Source organism: Dysidea avara, chromosome 2 (assembly GCF_963678975.1).
Source record: "Dysidea avara chromosome 2, odDysAvar1.4, whole genome shotgun sequence".
Lineage (NCBI taxonomy): Eukaryota > Metazoa > Porifera > Demospongiae > Dictyoceratida > Dysideidae > Dysidea > Dysidea avara.
The window spans coordinates 30,285,923-30,310,802 of NC_089273.1; the positions used below are offsets into that span (position 1 = coordinate 30,285,923).

The window sequence follows — 24,880 nt, forward strand, 5'->3', positions numbered from 1 at the left end:
AAACAACAAATTTCAGTCTATATTTACTCAAGAGAATACCACTGACATACCAAACTGCGACAGCACTTCACATCCTATAATTCCAGATATTGCAGTTTCATGTGATGGTGTACAAAACCTCCTCCAAACTCTAGATCCAAGTAAGGCATCTGGTTCTGACAACATCCCTACCAGGATTCTAAAATTTTGTGCAAAAGAGATTGCTCCAATTCTAACTGTTATCTTTATCCAGTCCCTAACATCTAGACATATACCAAATGATTGGCTAAAAGCCAACATAACACCTGTGTTTAAAAAGGGGGATAGAAGCAACACCAACAATTACCGGCCAATTTCACTAATTTCAGTTTGTTGCAAGATATTAGAACATATTATGTATCACCACATTGCAGAACACCTCAACACCAACAACATATTAATTGACGAGCAATTTGGTTTTAGAGCAGGTCATTCATGTGAGGCTCAGCTCATATCTGTTGTTGAAGACGTACAATTGGCCATGGATAATACTTCCCAAGTAGATATGATTTTCATTGACTTTAGGGAAGCATTTGATACAGTTCCGCATTGTAGACTCTTAAACAAGCTTTCTCACTATGGGATTCAAGGTACAACTTATGACTGGATAAAGATTTGGCTGACTCAGCGAACACAGCGTGTTGTTGTGAATGGACATGATTCAAATTTTGTGCAAGTTCAGTCAGGTGTTCCCCAAGGAACTGTTCTTGGCCCATTGATGTTTTTGCTCTACATTAATGACATCAAGTGTGGCATCTCATCCCATTTGAAACTTTTTGCAGATGATTGCATATTATATCGAACTATCAATAGTCAGCAAGATCAATTATTATTACAACATGACCTCAACATTATATTAAAGTGGACTGAAACTTGGTTAATGGAATTAAACACTTCCAAGTGTGTGGTACTTACCTGTAGTAGACTAACATCCTCCTCTACTTTCAACTATACTATCAGAAATTACTTTTTGCAGCGAGTTACCCAACACCCTTATTTAGGAATTCTCCTAGACTCAAAAATGTCATTTACACCTCATATCAATCAAGTTATCTCTAAACCAACAAGGATGCTAAACTTTGTTAAACGTAACCTTTATAGATGTTCTGCAGAAACTAAATGTTTAGCCTACACCAGTATAGTGAGACCACTGTTGGAGTATGGATCGGCAGTATGGGACCCCTACTTGCAGAAGGAGATACAAAGTATAGAAATGGTACAACGACGTGCTGCTCGTTGGGTCAAGTCAGACTACCAATATAACAGTAGTGTTACATCTATGTTAACAGATCTACAATGGCCATCACTTCAACACCGACGATATGTGACTAGATTAAAAGTATTCTACAACATTGTTTACTCCTCATCAGTCTTAACAGTCCCAAATTATTTCACTAACACCACATATCCCACCCACCACCACCACCCCTTCCATTTTGAGATTCCGTTTGCTAGAACAGATCATTATAAATTCAGCTATTACCCCAAATCTATCCGCGATTGGAACAATTTACCAACTGACACAATAGAATCCCAATCTCTACAAGTATTTTTAGATAAATTATAACTGACTCTTATCTACGTGATTTGTAATGTTTTTTCCTTACCTGAACATATCAGTTTGTAACTGTGTTTTCAGTAATCATAATCATAATCATAATCATAATCAAAAATAACACCAATATGTTGTCACGCCTACAGGGTAAACCACGTATGGGAAGATGCTGAAAATCGGTGGGTGAATAGGTTAACTATTAAACCTCAAACCTTTTGTGGTTTGAAAGGAATCGAGCTAAAAACCAGGAAGATACAACGAAAAAACCAACAGTGTAACAATCAGTGTTGGGAGTAACGCGTTACATAAGTAACGCGTTACGTAATATTATTACTTTTGTGGTAACTAAGTATTATAACGAAATACGCTATAAAAACGGTAACATAACTCAAATTACTTTACTTACAAATGTAACGCGTTACCTAAGTAATATAATTACTGTAACGAGTCTAATATTACGTAATAATATTACTATAAGTAACGAAGTTACTAATCTCATTAGTTATCCTCTGAGTAACGCCTAGCCACAACAAAGTAACGAAGCCTACTGAATGAAGCCTACTGAATGAAGCCTATTCACCAGCTTCTTACTTATAACCAAGATTTGCACATTGTCCAACAGCGCAATCATGTCACGTGATAAAGTGGTAGTTTCACACGTGACAGCTTAAGGCTGTGAACACAAAGTAATATAATATGTAATATTATTAGTTACTTTATTCTATGGGTAATATGTAATTGTAACTAAATAGTTCAGTTGCAAGTAATATGTAATATGTAACTAGTTACTTTTACAAAGTAACTTGCCCAACACTGGTAACAATTACGCAATCGAGATTAGCTAATAAAAAAAAACGACTGTTTGCCACGCCTACCAGATAAACCGCTTGGGCTAATGCTTTGAAAATTGCTGTACAGATGGAGTAATCATCTTAGAAAGGCTCTTCAATGGTGTTTGATTTTGCCTGATCTGCGATTTGGTTTGGTTCTGTAAAATCTGGTCACATATGTATTATATATATAATTTGTACATTTACTGATACAATCAGAAATATCTAAAGTATATCTGCTTCATCTTTTCTTCTTCCTGTGGCAAAGAAAAAAATATAGGTTAAAAAAGTCCCAAAGCCGGCCATAGGCCAGCTTTGGGGTATGCAAATACAAAAAGAAGTGAAATCTAATCCAAAACAGCCAAGCTGTAAAAAAAGTGTGCGGCCCTCAAAAAGGCTATGGTGAAAAAAGATGTGAAATCCAAGGTGGCGGCCAAGAAATGGCTGTGATGGTAGGTTAATGGTAAAACTTTTAATAATGACAATTAAGGTGAATTTTGTGCCAATTGACCAAGCGGCACCAAAATTCACCTGAATTGTCGTTATTAAAATTTTTACCATTAACCTACCATCACAGCCATTTCTTGGCCGCCACCTTGGATTTCACATCTTTTTTCACCATAGCCTTTTTGAGGGCCGCACACTTTTTTTACAGCTTGGCTGTTTTGGATTAGATTATATTTTAATGAGTGGTTAGTTGCAGTTCCACGTAAAATCACGTGTGCTATCATGCGTGGGTTACCATGCATGTGTAAAGTTATAGTTGAGCTGTACCGTATATGACTAGTGGCTGGACCGAACATTTAGACAATCATATAACTTTGATGTACAATGTATTGTACTTATTATTTGGGGTTGTGCCCCCTGTGTTGTATCAGCCTTATGGCTGCCTTACACAGTAATTACATCAAAATCCATATCCAAAAGTACACTTTAGGGCAAACAGTGCTTTATTGCTGAAAGTGTGCTTTATTATACAGTTTAAGCACTCTGCTGTGCAATAAAGCACTCATTGTGGGCAATAAAGCACAGTTGTTCACATGTTCTAGTGCAGGCTAATAGCCTGTAGCGCTCACGCCAGTACGACTACTAATCACACAAGCCGGTGAAGGCTGATAGCCTGCACCACGCTGAGTGGTCAATCACCCCAGCCAACTCAAGTGCTACTACTGGTTTACTTTTATAGCCATACCTAAATGCTTTGATAATGGGTGGGAGAAGGTAGCATTTCTGTTTCGTTTGTTAATGTAAATGGACAAGTCCTGGAGACATCACGGAAATACTTCACCATGTGTGACCAATGAATCGATTGTGGGTTATGACCAAAACCAGCCAAATACACGATGAATGTCTACCATGCTAAACTATAGTGAATTATGCGTGAGTTACTTTGTTAAACCAGTTTGTGTACATTTAGGCTGCTAATAATTCATGCAACACATGTTATTACAAGTTGTAATGTATGGCGAAACTACACTACTGCAAAGTTCCATAAATCATTTAAGCATTGCCTTGCTCATGCTTTATGAAAAATAAAGCACTTGGTACTTTGCCTTGATGCTAATTAAGCACTTGGCTTTGTCTCATGCTTTATAGCAACTCGGCCACGTGCCTTGTGCTTTATTTTTAATATGCACTCATGGCAATGCTATAAAAATACAATATAACAATAATTATATTGTTATTAAGAAAATTTAAGAGATAATCATAAGCTGCAATGGAGAGATTAGGTGAAGAAAAGTTTCTTAGGCAGTATGTTCAATTTCTTGTTAGCTACATACTGAAACAAGTCATGCTACATTCATCATTTTACTGTCTAGTAAGAGCAATGAGCCATTCACTGGAAAGCAGAACTGTGAAACAATTACTACTACACTCCAGGACCATTTTTCCAACTTTGAAGAATGCATTAGCTTAAAAGGAAAAAACCGCTCATTTGTCAATGAAACGTAGATAATTTCTTTGTTGGCATAAAAATGGATTCTGCGTAGTGTTGTTCCAGTTCTCAGTACTGAAACTAAAATAATTCAAGTTCCAGCCCTTTTTATTCCAGTTCTAAAACTAGAACTGGAGCAGGAACAATAATTTGCTTTCCTTAAGAGTGGAACTGGAACTAGAACTATAATTTTACTTTCCACAAAACTGGAACTAGAACTAAAACTATAAATAAATTTTATCAAGTATGAATTGGTCATAACCGTACAATTTTACCAATTTGATGTTATGCTCTTTGCAAGAGCTCAGTTTGCTGCTAACAAAAAACGCAAACAAATTAGTATAATTATAACTTCATAAAAGCTGTATGTATTACCGCGTATGAATGTGCTAAAACACTGCTTGGAACAACTGATTAGCTACAATATTAGAAGAAAATATCAAATGCAATGCTGGCTAGTGTCAATAATTGTAATTACATCAAGTGCACACATGTGGGTGCTTATTGGAATTAAACATGTGATAAGTAGCACCATGTGTCATAGCAGTGGCCTAGAGTGAAGAGAGCACATAATTTGCATTGAGTAAATGAAAAAACCCTACTTTTAACAGGGTTGCAAAAAAAAACCAAAATAAACTAGGTGTCAATTGGGGCTTATCTTACGCATAATTAAATGGTGCAGTGAACCCACTGATTGCAGTGGTTTGATATAAATGTACATGGCAAGCAACTGGAGTCATTGTCACATGATGGAAGAGAGACGGAGGACCAATTGTGATGATGAAAGAGATTAACACTTGAAATGTGCTCCATTAATCCTTAAAAAGTCAAATTATGAATTATTTTTGACAGCGCTTAATGTATGTTGTACCTCCTCTGTCCAGTGAAATTCTTTTGCCTCTGTACAGTACGCCATCTTGTATTGTGCGTACGTACCGTATGGTGATATTGCATCATTATTGAATGATGCAATGTTGTACCTCCTCTGGAATATACCTTTGAACTTGTGCACTGCCTTAGCACAACTGCTTATCCATCCAGGCCATGTTCTCCTTGGAATTTCATTGCCACACTATACATCTTGCTCGACTATGTGGTAGATTGATTTTGGACTATTTGCCTGTTTCCTGTAATAGCTGTAAGGTGTCTATCATGCACGTGTGGGGAGACTACATGGTGCCTTGTCACACATGGTAAGGCATCTCCTGCGTTCCTTTGGTGTCCAATGATTTCTTGTCGCATAATTAAATGTATGCATCAAATTGGGTTTTGCACTAAATTTTTATCATCTAACAATAAAGTCCATTTAAAATAGATAATCCAACAGTTGTTTGCCATCTGATTATAAGGTGGCATTAGAGATGAAGATACGTAATATGCTACCTAGTATAACTTTTGAGCAGTGCCCGAAATTCACCGATTGTATTAGATGCAATGGCCTATTGTTCCAAATTTATGATGCCTTTTGCATAAATTGTTGACACAGTAGAACATTTCCATTGTTAATGTTTCAGCATCAAACAGCAGTCTTTTTTTCTTAGCTAGTCCCTCACTACATTAACCTTAGAATTTCTGTAATCATCCAGTATTGTGACTGATCAGGGGCAGATCCAGGAGGGTTCCATGGAAACCCCCTTTTGAAAGAGCCTCTCTTACTCGAGATACTCTAATAGAGCAGTCAAATTGATATACTCTAATAGAGTAGTCACAGTAGTCTTTGAGGAGCAGTGTAGCAAGTTATGTATCTAGAAATAAAAAAGGAAATATAGTTGGTAAGGGTATCTATGGTGAGGGGTAACTGTTGTCAGTAGGTGACGACCTTTTTTTTTTTTTTGGTCTTCAACTAACAGCTAGGCTGAAGTTGCAATTCCAAAAATGGAACCCCCTTTTTAATAGTCCGGATCTGCCCCTGCTGATCATGACCTTCAGTGCTGGTCACTGTAAAGCTTTAATATATATTAATAAATAGTTTGGTTTAAAGGAGGAAAATCCATCCCTCCTGCAGGAAACAGTTTGAATCCTGTGGTTGGAGCTATTTTTTCCTACACCGTTAGAATACCCCTAACAGGTACTGTTTCACTATAAAATACTATATCTCTGATTGTTTCATCTAGAATATATCAATCATAACAGAGTTACTCAGGATATGACAAAATAATGCACTCTCCCTCGAACACTAGCGTGTTCTTGGGAGTTTTGCATAATATAATTTTTGTCAATACAATTTAATATAATTTTAGCCATGTAGTAACTATGTATAATTTTAATATAACATTATTTAAGCTATGTTGTAACTATGTATTACGGCAATACTATGGAATAGCATAATCATTATGCACATTCATTAAAATTCATAATACAGTTTGTACAATATATTATTTTTATATGTAGTAAAATCTCTGAGGATTATCATCCAACCGTCATCACATACTATTGATCTCAGACAACACTCCTACTTTACATGTTTCGCAGCTGGTGATGATGTTAAATATGAATGGGCAATCAGATCAGGAACATTTTCAAGTAAAGTGGTCAGTATAAACACCAATACCCTGGTGATCCCAGATGTGAGGTCATCTGATGATAACACCTACACTTGTACTATTAGTAATGATGGAGGTAGTGTTGCATCAAATCCAGCTAAACTAACAGTTACTGGTATGAATATTAAATATTGCATGTAGGGCTCAAGGGAATAGCTGAATATTATATGGATTAATATTTGCTTGCATTGCATCCAAATAATAAAATCAACCAGTGATTATTTGCACATAATCATTTATACAGTGGCACATGATTACCTGTCAGCAATTAAGACAGGAAAAGCAGTGGTGACTAATTGGAGAATTAAATTAGGCAGCCACCAAGTTGTGAAAATGTACCAATGCTGTGGTGATCGCTGTAAGCGCAACACTTTGTATGGACTTGTGGCTTACTTCAGGTAGCTATAAACTTCTAAATACTTTGTATCACAATATCTCTGTGGTAATCCTTTCAGAAAGAACACTATGCTATTGTTTTCTTCTCAGTAATATATTCATGGAAGCTACAAACCTGTTTGTGGTTATTTATAGGCATCTTGGTGGTGGCCACCTTAATTACTGGATTGCATTCATAACAATGAAACCTAGCACTAAATATCTGAATAATTTTGCAACAGTTAAAGGAAATATTCGAATACAGGAAACTACTAGTTGTTTGAGCCTTAATTACATGTTAGCTGTATAATAATGTGCGTACACTTTGGTATACAGGTCTACCAGAAGCGACTGTGTATCCACCCAGTCAAATTGTAGAAGTTACACAACCTGTCAAGTTCACTGCCACAGTGAGTGGTGTAGGGAAGGAGAACTTCAGTTACCAATGGAGACATAATGGAGAAGATATTAATGGAGAGACTAGTAATACTCTCACTATTGATAGTGTGACAAAGGATAATGGTGGAACCTATGAGTGTGTGGTTAAGAATGAGTATGGAGATCATTTTACTTCCAATATTTCTGAATTAAGTATGTACATTGGTAGTTAAATTTGTAATAATATATTCTTGTGCTAGGAAACAAACCTAAAATCACTTCACATCCACATAATCAAACAGTCAAAATAGCAAGTGATACTGATAGTTTATCACTAAGTAGTGAAGCAGTAGGAGCAACATCATACAGTTGGGAGAGACAGAATAGTAGTATTTCATCTGGTGCTACTGGAGTTAACACTAAAACTCTCACAATTGTTAACCTAACACCAGAAGATGCTGGTAACTATCGATGTATTGTGAGTAATGACAGTGGACGAGATTACTTCTGGTTGGGCTAAAATCACTACAATTGGTTAGTTATACATCCGGTTTGTGCCTCAAAAACTAGACATGTGATTACATAATATTTCATGACTGTTAATTTTGTGCTATAACAATGAAGCTTGGACACATTTAATTTCCTTGTAATGCAAATGCTAAGATATATCCTGTTATATGACAGGTGTACTTTGTGCTCACATGCCCACATTTTGCTGGCCAGGTCATATTAGTTTGAAATATTGAATTATGTTTATCTATACACATGTATTTGCAACACTTAATTATTTTTGTAACATGGAAATAGAAATTGAAATAACATGGAAGATACAGTGTAACATAGAAATAACTTGCAGGTAGATACTGTAAACTATAGTCTGGCTAAAAATAAGTAGACAAAGCGAGAAATAACCTTCACAAAATTGAAAGTATACCTCTACAGGTGCCTTTAAACTCAGCACCAATGAATTAGCTTTTCTGGTTCTTCTGTAGAGGTCATGCTCCACGTTGGGCACCATTTGTCATGAATCTTGAGCTGGTCTTCTTTGCCAAAGTTTAATAACAGCGTATCGTTCACACCTGACTAGTTTACACATGTCACTGTTTCATTATTCTTATTAACGCACACAAGAAAAGTCATGTGATACAGCAAATCTGTACATAAAATTACAAAATTTATTATGCTGTGCAAGTAGCCAGCAGCTAAGTTTCCAACCATTTAGATATTTTTGAACCGTGGTTGACTGTATCAGGTGAACTCCGAAAGGGCAGGGAGGCAGGGCCCAGGAGGAGTGTAAGATACTATTCAAAAATTGAAAAGGATGGCGTAGGGATGACTTATGCCTAGTTATGGGCTATTCAGGCATTAAAACTAGCTAAAATGAAAGGAAATTTACACTACAAGTCTTTATGCAATACCACAGAGCTATACAGCCACACACAGCCATCCCCAGGCTGACTAGAGCTCCACTAAGACCCCACATCTCATGTACAGATTGCCACTGGGCTTGGGAAAAGCAGCCAGCAAAAGCAGACCACTCCAATCTAGTTACTTTTGATAGTGAAATTAGATAGATTATTCATGTAGCTTTGTGTTCTTGGTGAAAAATTGAATCTGCTGACATGGGTGAAAAGACCAGTTTCCCCAGACCGGGCCACATATTTCTTATGTCATATGTTTAAGTGTGCTCCAGTGCAGTAATTCAATACTGCAGTTTAAAGTAGTAATCACCCGATCGATCAACTACCCAACCAGATCATTATAACACCTTACTGCTTAATTAATATTGCTATCTCTTGTGCATAAAGCTCATCTCATTACTATTAATCACTTTAACATTTCAACATTGTAACACACATACAGTACTTATGATTCACTAGTGCAATCACCTAGTCTCAAAAAAGTATGTGACCAAGCCTGCAAAATAGGACAAACTGGCACAAACTACACCCTGTCACACAGCAGTGAATATCTCAGTACTGGCATAAAATATTTGCACTCTGCTATTTATTTTATAAAGCTAATTAATTGCTTAATATATGCATAAAATTTCAAAGCCATAGCATGTTGGCACCAAACGTTATGGGCAATAATAATTATCTGAAAAAAGTAAGCGCATGTGCCCACATGTGTTTTTTTTTTCACAAGTCTGGTCACATGATTACGTATGTCATATGTCTCATAATCATACATATATGTAAACGTGAATACTCAACACATTCTTTGATTACCTGAATACCAAAACACATTATTGTTTCAATGTTAAAATAGTGTAATAAGTAGTATCACGAGTATTCACAAAGTGGAGGACAGTGGGGGTGGTGGGGTGGGTAAGAGATTCAAAATGGTGGTAGACCATGATTGAAATCCACTATGTTGGCTTCTTAGTGGCTGATATGCAGAAAAATCAACAGAAAAACATTTGGTCGACATTATCAGGTCATCCAACAGTAAGTCATGGATTCTTGACAAGCCAAGCTTTTAACAAGGCCAGAAGCTGCTATTTGAGCTATCTATGCCACCAAGAAAAGATGTCTGTTACAACTAGCTTGTGTAGTTTGTGTAGTACTGAGGGTCAAAACTAGTAGTATGATAGTGTACCTATCTACTGGTTGTGTTAGTTTGATTTTGTCTGATATGTGATTTGTATCACTTTTGTAAAATATGGTCACATATCTTTGCTGGAATGGCCCTTTTCCACACAATTAACTATGTGTTTAGCACCATTTTTTTATGTGGTATGCAATGGTTTACCAGTAATAATTATGCTGTTACAAAAGGTGAACAAACAAGTGTAAGAAAAAATTAGGAAACACAGAAATAGAAAGCAATGAAACAAGGAAGGTCATCTAAGCAGCTATGCCAGCGGACATTAATTTTAATCCCTACTTCAGTGATGGCTATATATGTAGGCCCCGGCCTATTATGCTCAAAAATTTGCCCATTATGCTTTTGAGCACTGCTCAAAAGTATAGCCCATTATGCTCAAAATTATGCTCATCATTTCTTATTATGCTACATTACAAGTACAGTACATAACATTCATGTATATTGTTTTAGTATAATTACTGATTGTTTTTTACATGCACTGATAGTGTCACTAATAGTTATATTGCAGCATGAGGGATGCTTCAATATAATCTTGAAGGGAACTCTCTTGCTGTGCATTGAAAGTGTTTGTTAAAATTGAGAATACTCTTTCAACAGCACCTGATGAAGGCTGTATAAGAGCAACCATCATTGCAGCGGATGACCAGTGCGGTAACTCCTGTGAATGTTCAGCCCACCAGGACATGACATCTACTTCTGGCGATGTATCTGCAGATACCGCAATGTACTGCGGGAGTTCAGACTTGAGATTGTCTAATGTTGTTTTGTTGTTCAAAAAGGTTATTTCTGATAATGAATTAACAATGCTAACATCTGGTGCCACTTCTTTCACTTTTGATGGAGCAAAGACTCGTGCAGCTTTAAAAATTGATAGACTCTTAGACAGTTCATTTGAAAATTTAGATTTAAAATACTTCACAACAGGTGTAACCCTATCTTTCCCATACTTCATAAACCTGTCAAGCAAGGAATGCACACTGCCTGTCAACCTTTTTGCCACAGCAGAGAGATTGGGATAGTGCTGTAATTCTATAGCACTAAGCAGTTTGGTATATATTTCATAGCATTTGAATGCCAAAGCCCCGTCTCCCTCTAGGCTATACGTAGCCTTGACAAATGGTTCACCTGCATCAATAACTACTGCTAGTTCAAGCTGCAGATACTCATGCTTTTGCCTGTCAGAAAACAACTGCAGTAATTTGACTGTAGTTGCAGGTGATGCTTCTGTATTTCGTAAAAATGAGACAATATCACCGAAATATTTGAAAACTTGGTGCAGCACTTCCCATTTGCTCCACCACCTTGTGCAACTATGAGACTTAATTGAAATCCCAGTTGTTGTCCGCCAGTCAACTTTTGCCCGTGAACTGTGAGCAAACAAACTGACCCACAGTCGAAAAAATTCATCAAGTACTGGAACATCAAACTTATCTCCTGCCAAATCAATGGTATGAGAGTAGCATCCTATATCAACAAGTGAGGGAAAGACTACGTTTATTGTTCTCATGGCTGCACCATTAACAGATGCGCGGTCATGCATGCATGCCAAGAGCTGATCTGACTTTACTCCATACGTAACTTGTAAAATACTAATAACCTCACGAGCTAGTTCCTCACCATTCATTGGCTTTGCAAGTATTTGTAGCTTTACCAACCTTTGCACAATTTTGTCTGCTAAAATAAACCGTAGTACAATAGCAAAAGCCTCCCCAAGCCTGGTAGTGCCATCAAAAATTATGGAAACAAATTTCCCTGAAAGCTCTTCCTTGATCTTATTCCCTTCATTAGTACGAACAAATGGTATTAGGTCACGCATACCTCTTTCATCTGTCAGCCTGTATCCACCAATCTCCAAAACTTCTTTCAGTCCGCCAACCTTTTGAAGTGGTATTCCTGATTTCAAAAAAGCTGTCACTACTTTTATTCTGTACAGTTTGTGCGATTCAGATAGAGTTTCACCTCTAGGATGAGTTTCACTTTCATATGCTTGCAACTGCTGGGCTAAAGTTTTGTCACCGCATACTCTCTTGGCTTCTTTCTCCTTGTTCACTTTGTGCTTATTGGAATCAATGTGATGCTTTATACTGCTAAGCTTCATTGACACCTCCTCTCTACAACATCCACAAAAGAGCTTTCCACCAGACACAGTCAAGTACTCTTTCGGGAATCGATTGCACCTATCTCTTGGGGTCACTGATTTCATTGAAGTTGATGCAGATGAACCAGTGCCAGTAGATACTTTTCTTTTCTTTCCCTTAGGTGGATTATTGCGAATTGCTCTTTTTCGACTTAAATCTGATGTTTTAGCTTGCTGTAATACTGAGAGAAGAGATGATGGAGCTCTCTTTAAAGCGTTATCAGTAGCAGAGGTACTCCTACTTTCCCCATGACATTCACTTAGCGATGTTGTCTTAGACGTCCCCGAGGTAGAAGATATTAAACTAACTGTATCATGATCATCGACATCACTGTCCTGTTCATCACTCGATGCAGACGACGCTTCACTGAGTTGTGCTAGTACACCTTCACCAGCTGCCATGGCACTTTATTTATAGCGCCACTCTGTAATAATTATAGTTATTAGTATTAAGGCGCTACTTAATGGCTGGATCTTCTAGAAGAGTGTTCGAGAGATCGTTGTTTGCAGGAACTCGAGCTGGAACTCAAAGAATGATGGAATGGCCTAGGTTTGGTAAAATTAAACAACAATATGCTTGTGTATTTTGCCTATTATGCCAGCATTATGCTCGATGCTTTTGCCTGCCTATTATGCTTTAAATTATGCCGGCATAATCGGCCGGGGCCTATATATATGTATATATACATATATATATATATATATTGTTGAGTGATTGAAGCAGGAATAAAATTTCAACAAGCATTAGATAACCTAACTTCCCTTGGGTCATTGATGTGAGCTCTACTTACGTGCATAAATGAATTTCTAATTTTCCTTAGACATGTACGGTACCATTTAAGTGCAATGTCGTACTCACTCGCACGCACAATTTTGCTTAAGGGTCATTCCATGTCAAATCACTGAGAAATTATAGGGTCACCTCTCGAATTTTGACGAAACCTGGTGTATTTGTAGTACCTAGGGTGCTCATCACCCATACCAATTTTTAGCCTCATACACCACATAGTTTCTAATTTATGACCACAAATATTTTGAATATTTCATGAAAAATTGGTTCGTCTTGAGTTACAAAATCAACTGTAGCTCACCACTGTGTTAATATTTTAAAGTTAACTTTTGCTGTGATTAAAGACTGTTAATTGATCTTTCGAGTAATCCATAAACTATGGGATATCAATTTAATTAAGGTTCAAAAAGGCTCCATTAAAAACTTTAATCCTTAATATTTCAAAAATTGCTGCTTCAAATTCTTTACATTTTTTAGTAAATAATAATTAGGTTATGGTATATTGTTGGTAAAATTTTTGTGGTGGGGCCACAATGGGTTTAAGAGATATAATTAAATATGTTGTGGTATGTAGTGGAATTTTGTAGTCTATTATTGCTATGTGGGAGTGTACAGCTCTAATAACCACTGCTGATAAGGCCATGCCAACTTTGTCTTACACAATGAAGGCGTCCAAGTACAGTGCAACCTGTATTAGTGACCACCTGTATTGAAAGACCACCTTTGTGCTGCAATTTATTTAGTTGGATTTACTGTATGGATAATTCCATATCAGTTCACCAAAGTTTTGCACATGGCCTCCTCAGAATTGGACGAAATTCAGTGTGTGGGTATCCAAAGTGGTCATGTGTCCCTTCACCCATTGCTTGTATGGCTTCCCAGAAATGGTTTATTTAGTATTCTATTTATGCTGTACTTGTGATCATTAAATGCATCATAACCTTGGTGTTTTTAAAATTAATTGCACCACTTTAAAGCTCAAAGAAAAAGCTTTCGTTTGGTATATTAACAGCTTAATTTGATGAAGTTAATAATTAACCATGTCTCCTAATATTTGACCTTTGCTCTACCAAAAAGTGCTGATTAGAATTTTTTGTGAATATTTGTCAAACATTCACCTATTAGTTCAAGTTGCAAAAGTTTCAGCTTGGGATCTCTATGGGATTATGAGATAGGTAGCTAGCGGTGTTTGCGGTATTATAGTAGATATCTCATACAGTATTTCACACCTTGAAGCCCATTCTGCTGATTAGGTTTGCAGACACACAAGACTCTTTGATTCAACTGCAAATTAAGTGTATACATATATAAACAGGTTGTGACAAAGGCATGTAATACAAGTTTGTTACTGTGGTGATACAGTGTGATGCTGTTTGGTAGCAAAAGTCATTTCTTTTTTTTTGTCAGAGTACACACAACCACTTCTTGTCCTTGGGTCTACGAGAGTTAGAATGTCATCCATTGGTATAGTGTGGATATTCTGGGGCTCTGGGTACTTGAACAAATTTGATGGACCATGTGGATACAGAAATGTCAACTTCACTTCCTTAGTGTCACTGCAAACTTCAAACACACAAGCTAACCACCGATTCTCTTCATGCAAACAAGTGACAAATCCAGCAATCGATTCTGATGAAGCTTCATTCTGCTCTCTTTCCTGAAAACATCAGATTTTGAGTAAAATTTTATTTCCATTCTGCTATCTGATATTGGCACAAAAGAGTGCAGTTTTCTCGTACCACGGAATTGTATGTGAGAGTTGAAAGCAACGTCCCTGTTGTCTCGAATAATCTTCATTGTTACATTACCCAAAGTAAGCAGCAGGTATGTTGCTACATACTCAATTGAACAACTGACGTGGTGTCATTAGCTGGTCATTGTACTGCCTTTGCAAGCTATATAAGCTGGCTGCATTGAAAACTATGCAACTAAATAAACTGCAGCACAAAGGTGGTCTTTCAATACAGGTGGTCACTAATACAGGTGGTCACTAATACAGGTTGCACTGTACTTGGACACCTTCATTGTGTAAGACAAAGTTGGTACGGCCTTATCAGCAGTGGTTATTAGAGGTGTACACTCCCATATAGCAAAAAATAGACTACAAAATTCCACTACATACCACAACATATTTAATTATATCTCTTGAACCTATTGTGGACCCACCACAAAACTTTTACCAACAATAGACCATAACCTAATTATTATTTACTAAAAAATTCAAAGAATTTGAAGCAGCACGTTTTGAAATATTAAGGATTAAAGTTTTTAATGGAGCCTTTTAAAACCTTAAGGGTGCTCTGTACAGTTTGTACAAGGCTTCCCAAGACATAGTCTGTTTTGCACTAAAATAAATATTATGGTCACTTAATTAGCCTGTGACATGTTCACGCATTTTAGTACCTGTAAATTAGGTATTCCATAGCAACAAGCACACGCATCTTGCTATTCTACACCCTCTCACTTAAATTAGAACTACTCCGTCATCTTTAATGCAATAGACATGAAATTTTCATACAAACCACTTTAGTAATTTTGCCAAAGAAGAGTGTTTGCCATTTTGAAATAGCAAGTCCAGATGATGAATAGTGTGGAAGTAAAGAAAAGGATTTCTGGGAGTGTCAACCTGAAAGATAAATATGTGATGACTGAGAAGCTAAAAGACAAAAATAAAAACGCACAATAGTTTGTGCTGTTTAGCATAGTGTACCATAAAAGTATCAAGGATCTTGTGCGTAAACTGTAGGACTAATTCTAGTATAAAAGGAAAAACTGTAACTCATGTTCTAAAGCAAATTTAGCAGTTGGGTTTGGACTAAACTGTGTACTAGTGTTAGCTTATATCCAGTAAAAAAATACAGAACATTTGCTAAAACCATTTGTAAGTTATAGAACAAATTAAATTTCATGGGAAGCCATATAAGCGGCCAATAGTTTATGGATTACTTGAAAGATCAATTAACAGTCATTAATCGCTGAAAATTTTATTTTAAAATATTAACATAGTGGTGAGCTACAGTTGATTTTGTAACTCAAGACGAACCAATTTTTCATGAAATATTCAAAATATTTGTGGTCATAAATCAGAAACTATGCGATGTATGAGGCTAAAAATTGGTATAGGTGATGGATATTATAGGTACCACAAACACATCAAGTTTCGTCAAAATCTGAGAGGTGACCCTACAATTTCTCGGTGATTTGACATGGAATGACCCTTAAGAGTTAATCACTGATTAAGGGCGTGACAACTGTTTCACTCCCAAGAAAGTGTGGCAGCCGTTTCGCTCACAAGAATTTCAAGCAAAACAGTTGCCATGCCCCTTAGTTAGCAAGTTTTAAAATCTTGAGCAAAATTGCATGCGTGAGGGAGTGCAATGTTGTGCTTGGCAGTACCGTACGTAACTTAAAATGAAGTAGAACCATTTATAGTTATGTAGTTTTATAGATGCCTTAAGGACCATAATGATTCTGCTTACTCAGCAATTTACATGTGTATTATACATATTTATACAGAAGTGGAACATACAACTGGTTAGTGCAAATGTTAATTTCTCAGCTATGTATGTACAATTATGTAAATAGACACTATCAAAATTATAGTATGGTATCATAGAAACATCTTATGCAACGAAAAGCACCTTTACATAAAGTAAGAGTCTTAGTTGTAATTGTTATAGCTAAATACTGCATTAAAAGTAATAAAAATCTTAAAGAAGAATGAATACTAACTGTAAAAATGAATCTTAAGCCAAATTTTAGTCTACTTGCCTGCATAACCACAGTCGTACAGCTAGAGGCTAAATGATGCATCATATAAATACCATATTACATCACAATAGCAAACTCACCAGTGGCATGTGCCTTTTGGGATTCTGACAAATGTTTGCCATCTGTGCCTTTCCTTTCATGATACCAGTGTGAGAGCTTTAATTACTTTGTGCTGTCTAAATATGGAAAGTGTTAATATGGAACGTGAATGGATCATGCATGAAGGAGATGATGACCATTGCTGTAAATGATATTAATGTTGTCACTAACCTTTACTGGGAACAACTGTCTTTGGTAGTAGTCTAACCCTTCCCCAGTTTGTATGTAGCTTTGGTTGTTTCTGAGATCATTTGGCTCTACCACGATCTAAAGTTGATTGTGGTGAGTTGGTAGGTGTGCAAGGCCCCAACTGCTTTGGGGAAGACCTAATTTATTTCAATTGTTTTGACTTTTACAGGCCAAGAGTAATAATACAAATCAAGCGACAAATACTTGGGCAGGCAAGAAGGTTGGAGCGGGATCAGCAAATGACCGTCCAAATTCTTGCTGCTGAAACCATAGAAAGATGACCATGTATACGTGGGAATCTTTCACCACCAAGGATTCTGGTGCAGATGCTTCGATGCATTATTGCTTATTTATATTACAAGCATATTATGTGTGTGTACATGTAAATAGAATACAGTCAAGTTACAGTACTCTGTGTGATGTATGATACTGTACTTAAGCGTGCAATAAATGTGTAGTGCTGCATATCAAGTCAGTTCATGTGTTTCTTGTTACTGTTATCTAGGTGCTGTCACTCTGCTGTGGAATACTAGATGAAGCTGAAGCTATCAATGCGGAAAATTTGGCTAGCTCACATGGAGGTGTCTTGATGTATCTTTGGTAAGCGTCACTCTGCCATCTGCCTAACATCTTGATGTATGCGTCAGGTATATTTGCTTTGGCTGCGGTGGTTGCTGCTCCAATGCGGAAGCTGTGGGAATTGTACCAATTGCAATTAACTTGCAATTCGGACAGGACTGAGTTTAATGCTGTGCAGAAAATTTGTCTGGTAAGGCCTTGGCCATTCTCTGTGAGGAATAGAGGTCCTGGTTGTGTTCCTCTTCATGCCAGGTATGGGAGGATACCTAGTATGGGACATACATTTGTGTTGGTTGCGCCTAAGTAAATTTGTACTCCTTGCCGAAAAGGGTCAGTCTTTGATTGTTTGACATGGATTCTCAGAACATTGGGATTATCTCTGTGATCTATGGAGATATCCTGGAGTGACAGGTGTAGAGATGGGTCATAGCCATTGTGGCTTGGGATGATAAACTCACTAACACGCAAGAATCCAAAAAAGGCCAAACAGCAAGCAGCCCAAAGCATGATATTTCTGTACAAGTGGGGTTGGTTAGAAAGTATGTTTTTTATGCTTTGCATTAATTGGAGAGTGATTGGCAGTTGGACCCTCGGTGAAGAAGTAGATGCTTGAGCCTTTTTTAATGCCACATAAGATTAGCTGAAGTCGAGGAGTGAGCTGCTCACTGAACCGTTCATGTAGGCCTGCAACAACGTGCATATGACGGATGGCTGCCAGATACACTTTAATAGTGGTGTGGGACATGTTAGCAGTAGCCAGATAGGAAGCAAACAGGATCAGTGTTGTTTCTGATTACGGTATCGGGGAAATTCTAGATGCTGTGCAGAATTGAATGTACTTGTTCTTTCCAGCTGAGTATGTTGTGATAGTTGATGGAGCCAGTCCTTGAATAAGGAATTGGTTGGCCTTGCAGTAGAGATCAGTTAAATGTGCAGCATCTGGTAAGGGCATGAGGTGGTGAAACCCATCTACAAGGATGATGACAGTAGACCATAAAGGTAGCAGCCTGGTAACAATACATGGGGAAATTGTGTACGGATGCGTGGTGAGGTGCAATGTAAGTGCGAACTTGAAGCAAGCATGCCCGTGTAAACAATTAATAAAGAAGAGGTGCGATATGTGTACCTAAGAGAAAGCTTAGTGTGACAATATACATTATGGGGTATGCCTGTGAGTGTGTATGCAAAAGTGCATATTATGCACCTCATAATTAGTCTCGTGAAGATACACACTTACACTTGATTGTATGACATGAGAACAAATACACGGATATGAAATGCCCTAGGAAATATCAATGTTAGTATATAACTTAACGTGTTTGCGGCTATTGTAATGGTTCACAAGGTGTAGATAAGATGTGGAATGACTATCTGGAAAACTGGATGACTTGTTTGAAGTATCGGAGGAAATGAGATGATGTCCAGTCAAGTTGCCTTGGTGATATAATTCGAGCAAGGCAGAGTGGGATTGGAGTTGGTAAGCGAGACGCTGTTGGATGTAGGATGAAGAATTGCTGAAGCTTATTTCTTGACAGTAAGTCAGCTGCTGTGTTTTGAACTCCTGGAAGGTGGGTGATCGTAATGTGAATGTCATAATGAGCTGTAAAAAACCATAGACATCTCAGGAGGTGCATCACTATGTTGTCTTTTGAAGCGCCTTTCCGAATGGAATCTACGAGCCCAAGATTGTCACAAAAGAACTGTACCTTCTTTCGGTTTAACAATCTACCCCAGATTGAGCAGCTCAAGACGATGGGTACGAGTTCCTTGGCCATTATGGTAATTGGTGTCCACTCAGGAGGCCAGCGGAACTGGAACCATTGGTCTCCAAATCGTGCCCCACAGCCCCACGTACCAGAAGCATCCGTCCACAGACAGTAATCAAAGGTAGTTTCTTTTGAACAGTGCAGAAAACTGACTCCATTCCAATAGGTAACAAACAAGTGCCACCAGCGCAAGTCTGATTTGAATGCGGTGTTGAGTCTGGTTCGGTGAGACAACTTCTTCACTCTTGCAGCTGTTGCATACATTCGTGACACAAATGTTCTGCCTGGCTTGACAACTTTCGTGGCGTGCTGTAAAAGACCAACAAGTGATAGGATGGCCCTTTTGTTGGCATCTCTCTTTTTGAGCCATGCTTTAATCTCGTTACGAATGTTCTGCAGCTTGGTAGGTGGAAGTCGGGCCTCCATGTTTTGGGTGTCTAGGGTAATTCCTAAGAATGTAAGTATCTCTGCAGGTCTCTCTATTTTTTCCATTGCTAAGGGGATACCAAGGTGTGAGCATACTTCGAGAATAACTTGGAGGTTGTTATAGCATGCAGGTGATTTGGGTGGAGATATAATGAGAAAATCATCCAGATAGTGGAGAAGAGGACTCACGCCCTTTTGCTCAAGAATCCAAGATAAAAGGTCAGCAAGGATATTGAAAAGTTTTGGTGCAGACCTTAGGCCAAATGGAAGGAAAGTATCAATGAAGACCTGTGCATTCCAATTCATAGCTAGGAGGTGACGATCTGCTGAATGGACGGGTAAGAGGCGAAATGCACTCTTAACATCGACTTTGGCAAGCAGTGTGCCCCTTCCCAATTTCATAATTTCTGCAATAGCTGAATCCACAGTGATATAGGAAAGGGAGCAGAGTGGCTTTGGAATTCCATCATTCACACTGTGGCCCGATGGATGGGATAGATCCACTATAAGGCGCCATTTACCGGGTTGGTGCTTTTTGGGAATCACTCCGAAGTGGTTGATATGTAATTCTGGCACTAATTCCTTGAGGAAAGGCCCTGTGACTCGTTTAAGAGCCAGCTCTTCCTCCAAGTAATGATCAACTACTTCAGGGTGTTGTAGAGCACAAACTAAGTTCCGTTTGGCAGATTTCAGAGAGCTTTGAGGGTTGTGATAGCCTATACGGAAACCCTGCGAGATTCCGGCAAGGAAGAAATTTACTAGGGACTGATCTGGGTGTGTTGCTAAGAGGTTGCTCCAGTTTTTGACAATAAGGGTGATGTAATGGCTATTGCCTCTGCAGGAACCTTGACAATATCTGATGATTTTTCCACCTGTAAGAGCCATTGGTTAATCCATGGACGTTCATCCAGATCCAGTGCATCAGCTAGATAGGACAGGGAGGGTAGGGGTAACTATTGTGTAATATGCAATAAGGGGGGGGGGGGGGGGGGCATGCAGTACAGTTGCATAGCATGATAAACAAACATACAGATTAGTGTGACTCATTTGTTCAAACAGTATTGGTAACTAGTCATTACAACATCAAATTAGGACTATAGTTACAATCAAGTAATGATAACAGTCAGCTTCAGTTCACAGTTGTCCCCTTGGTTGGTTGATGAGGGGTTCGCGTTGAAACCTTTTACCTTTATTTGGGCAGAACATTGCCTTGTGGCGTTTATCAACAATTCTGGGGTTGAAGGCACATCTATAGCACGTGTGCTCGTATTTACAATGAGGATGTGGGCAGTCAGGGTTGGGATCATCGTTCCAGTCCAAGCAAATGCATTGCTGTGATGGAGGGGTACGTCTGGGTTGGTTGCTTGCATACCTCTGAGTGCTGTATTGGGGTCTTGGCTGTGACTGCGATGGAGGTAGTGCCTGGGTCATGTTTTGGTCAGGGAAAGCATCATGCCATAGATTGAGATCAATCGTTGACCAGTCTGTTGAAGAGGTTGCAGAAGCCTTCAAGTGGAACTGGCGATCATAAACTGCCCAGCAACCTGGCTGACGATTGTATGAGGCTTGGATAATCCGCTGTTGGTAGCCCAGAAGATCTGCTATGCGCTGCGGTTTTGTGCGAGACATCACTGCCATGTACACTCCAAAGGACTGGACCCACTCCATAGTGCTTACCTCTCTGTGGTGCTTTGGCTTTTGGCTGTCACCATGGTCTTCACCAGCATTGTATTCAGCAGATGTTAATGTATCAGGTAGTAGGTCTGACATTTCTATGAAGAGTCCTTCCTGAATTCTGTTGAGCAACTTGGTAGGGATGGGTGGGAGCCCAGCGCTAACCATGATGGGTGGATTCATGTTACTGCCTGATGGGAAGAGTGATCTTGAAGTAGAGGTTGCGCCTGCCTGGCGAGAGGCTTGGATTACTTCCTGAATCTCTGGTATGTGCCAGATCTGACTGCTACTTGGGAGATGGCCGAGAGCTATTAGATGAGGAAGAGGACCAGGTTAAGAAGGGGGGGGGGGGGGTAACAGATTGAAGTAAATGCATAGGCGTGATGATACATGCACAAAGAGAACATAGCTCGCTGACTAGTATACATGAGGGGTGGGGGTATAATGTGAAGGTGTTGCTGCATATGGGTGAATGCATGATGGCAATACTAGTGAAAGGTAGGCCCAACAACTGAATGGCATGTAATGTATGATAAAGGCAAAGTGTTAATTAGTAACAACAATGCATTAACACATTAATTAAATTACTAAGTGACTAGTGAATGGTAAGCCCAACAACTGACGTATGACACATGCAACGTGTTAATTAGTAACAACAATACAACAGCTCATTAATTAATAAACGTGTTATGTACAAATTTATAGCTTACCACCATCTCGAAGGCTGTCGGAGGTCCAGGTAGCAGCCGCTATAGTGGTGAGAGATGTGGGGTTAGACGCTGCTGTGGTGGGGAGAGTTGGGGAGCCAGACGATGCTGTAGTAGGGGTGGGAGATCCGGCCGACGCTGTCGTGGTAGTTGTAGATCCGCCGGATGCGGTGGTAGCTACGGTGTCGAGTACTCCAGATCGGACAGTGGTTGTAATGGTAGACGTTGCGGTAGTAAGTCCTCCTGATGTGGGTGTGACAGTTAGTGGTGCCCGGATAGCTGCCACGATCGCAGGGATGTCATCCACTGTCAGGGGTCGCGGAGTAGCTGCTATTGGCTCCGTTTTGGCGGCGGCGGCTGCGTGTCTTCCATCTCCCCAGAGGTTTGGGATCGTTGTGTCTTCTTTGCCGCGGACTTGCGAGAAGTAGAAGCAGTTTGTCTACCCATTCTTCACGGTTGCACGTGTTACTGCATGCGCATGCGCTGATGTTCTAAATATAGCACTAACTCTTATTAATGCTCTTCTCCAAACAACCAATGACATGGTGAGTATACTATATCTGTTACATTCCAACATTAACTCGTTTTAAATATTTTAAACTTCATTTAAACAGTATACCTATACCTGCATGATAGCCCCTTTACTATCTGCATGTAGCAGCACTAAAAATTATTAAGCATATCAACATTCTGCCAAATGACCTAGCCATACTTGTTGTGAACAATCCTATCAACCATGTCTCTAGTAGTTATGTAGGCTAGTCGTCTAAGTCCTACTCCAGATATTCTAGTGAAGCAGTCACCCTAACACAACAGCCATGTTTGATTTTTATAATAGAGCAGTCACACATGAATGTGTGACCAGATTTGTGAAAACCTGACATAGTGGAGCATTTTTCAAATTTTTAATTAATAATCTACTTAGCCAAGTGTGTACTCTAGCCAAGTTTCAGCCTTGTATGCCAACAGCTTTTGGAGTTACAGTACTACTCACAAGCAATGTTGCAAGTGCATGTATGCAACACGTGCGTCACACAATTTCACTGCAAGCCATGAATGAAAGCATACTGAATCTGTATGAACATTTCTAACCAGGTATTATGCATGTTCATAACTAGCACCGTGATAAATTGTGTTTTCAGAAGACTCTTTGTCATTGTATGTACTAGACTGTAGCTAACTAGCTATCAATTTTTACTTCATGTACTGCATGGCTGCTACGTGTTTAATTCATGGTTTGCTTAATTTATGTGCTCTTTCTGTTTAACATGTCGACACACTGCAGCCGCTGGTTACTATCTTCAGAAATATACGAGATGCACAACGAAGCTTTATTAATAAATCAATATGTAATGTTTCTTTAACAGGTAATCGCACTGCAGCTGCTGAATTCCTAACTTCTGAAAAGTATTATATACTTATAGCTATGCAAGAGTTTATTATACAGTAATAATTACAAGATTTAACTCTGGTACGTACAACTATACTTTCACCCAATCATTAAGAGTGGTAGAAAAGTCAGGGAATTCCCTGGCTGTACAATCACACATTGAAACCAGTGAACTGTGTGCTAAGAAATGAGCATGCACATAGCTAGCTAGCTATTGTCTGCTAGCCATTGTAAAGTAAAGTTGATCAGGATTTTGAGTCAAAGTGGATGTCATTAGAAATAACGAAGACATAACGAAGACATATGCAATAAATAACAAGATACTGTACAAACACAAATAAGTATGTAATTCGCATGATTCACATGCGTGTCACGGAGGCCACACGTGACCACATGCAACATTGTTCGTGAGCAGTACTGTACAGCCCCACATAGTAGCAACAACAGAAAGATCAATTTGTACAGCAAGTATTGGGAAAATAAATTACAAGTGCCTACAAAATATATCTGTAACTTGCAAACACAATGAAGTACAGAGTTGCAACTTGCACCATTGTGCTCGCCATGAATAGGGGGTCCATTATTGGGTAAGATTTTCCTTCTATCACCTTTCTTCACTACATACAGAGACAAAATCAGTGAAGAAAGATCAATTGCATATGATTGCTATAATACCTTAAACAAATGCCTATAACTCACGAATCCTTAAGTCTACTGCAATGAAACGAAGATTTTCACAAACTTCCCTTGAGCAGGCAAATATCCAGGTTTTCATCATTAGTCCCTTACTTCACAAAGAACACAGCATTCAAAAATTTAATTTTTTTCAATTACACAAACATTTTATAATTAATGGCTTATAGTGAAAATTTAGGTTTGTGCCATTATGTTGGGTTTTCACAGATCCAGTCACATATCATAGCATTGATTATACCTTATCTAACGTACATGTAATTATGTACTATCTATGATTATGGTTTGAACTAACATATTAAACAATCATTTAACAATAAAGTATGGACCCAACTAATAGAAACAAGATTATGAATGATGGCATTACAACATAGTCCTGTTTGAAAGTCCCCACTTTGCCAATGAAGTTATGAC

The 24,880-nt window shown here is 38.4% G+C and overlaps 1 protein-coding gene across 1 annotated transcript in view; it reads right to left on the reverse strand.

Moving 5' to 3' along the window:
- LOC136247993 (uncharacterized) overlaps nucleotides 1-24,880 on the reverse strand; it is a 151,645-nt gene that overhangs the window by 48,989 nt on the left and 77,776 nt on the right. The window lies entirely within an intron of this gene.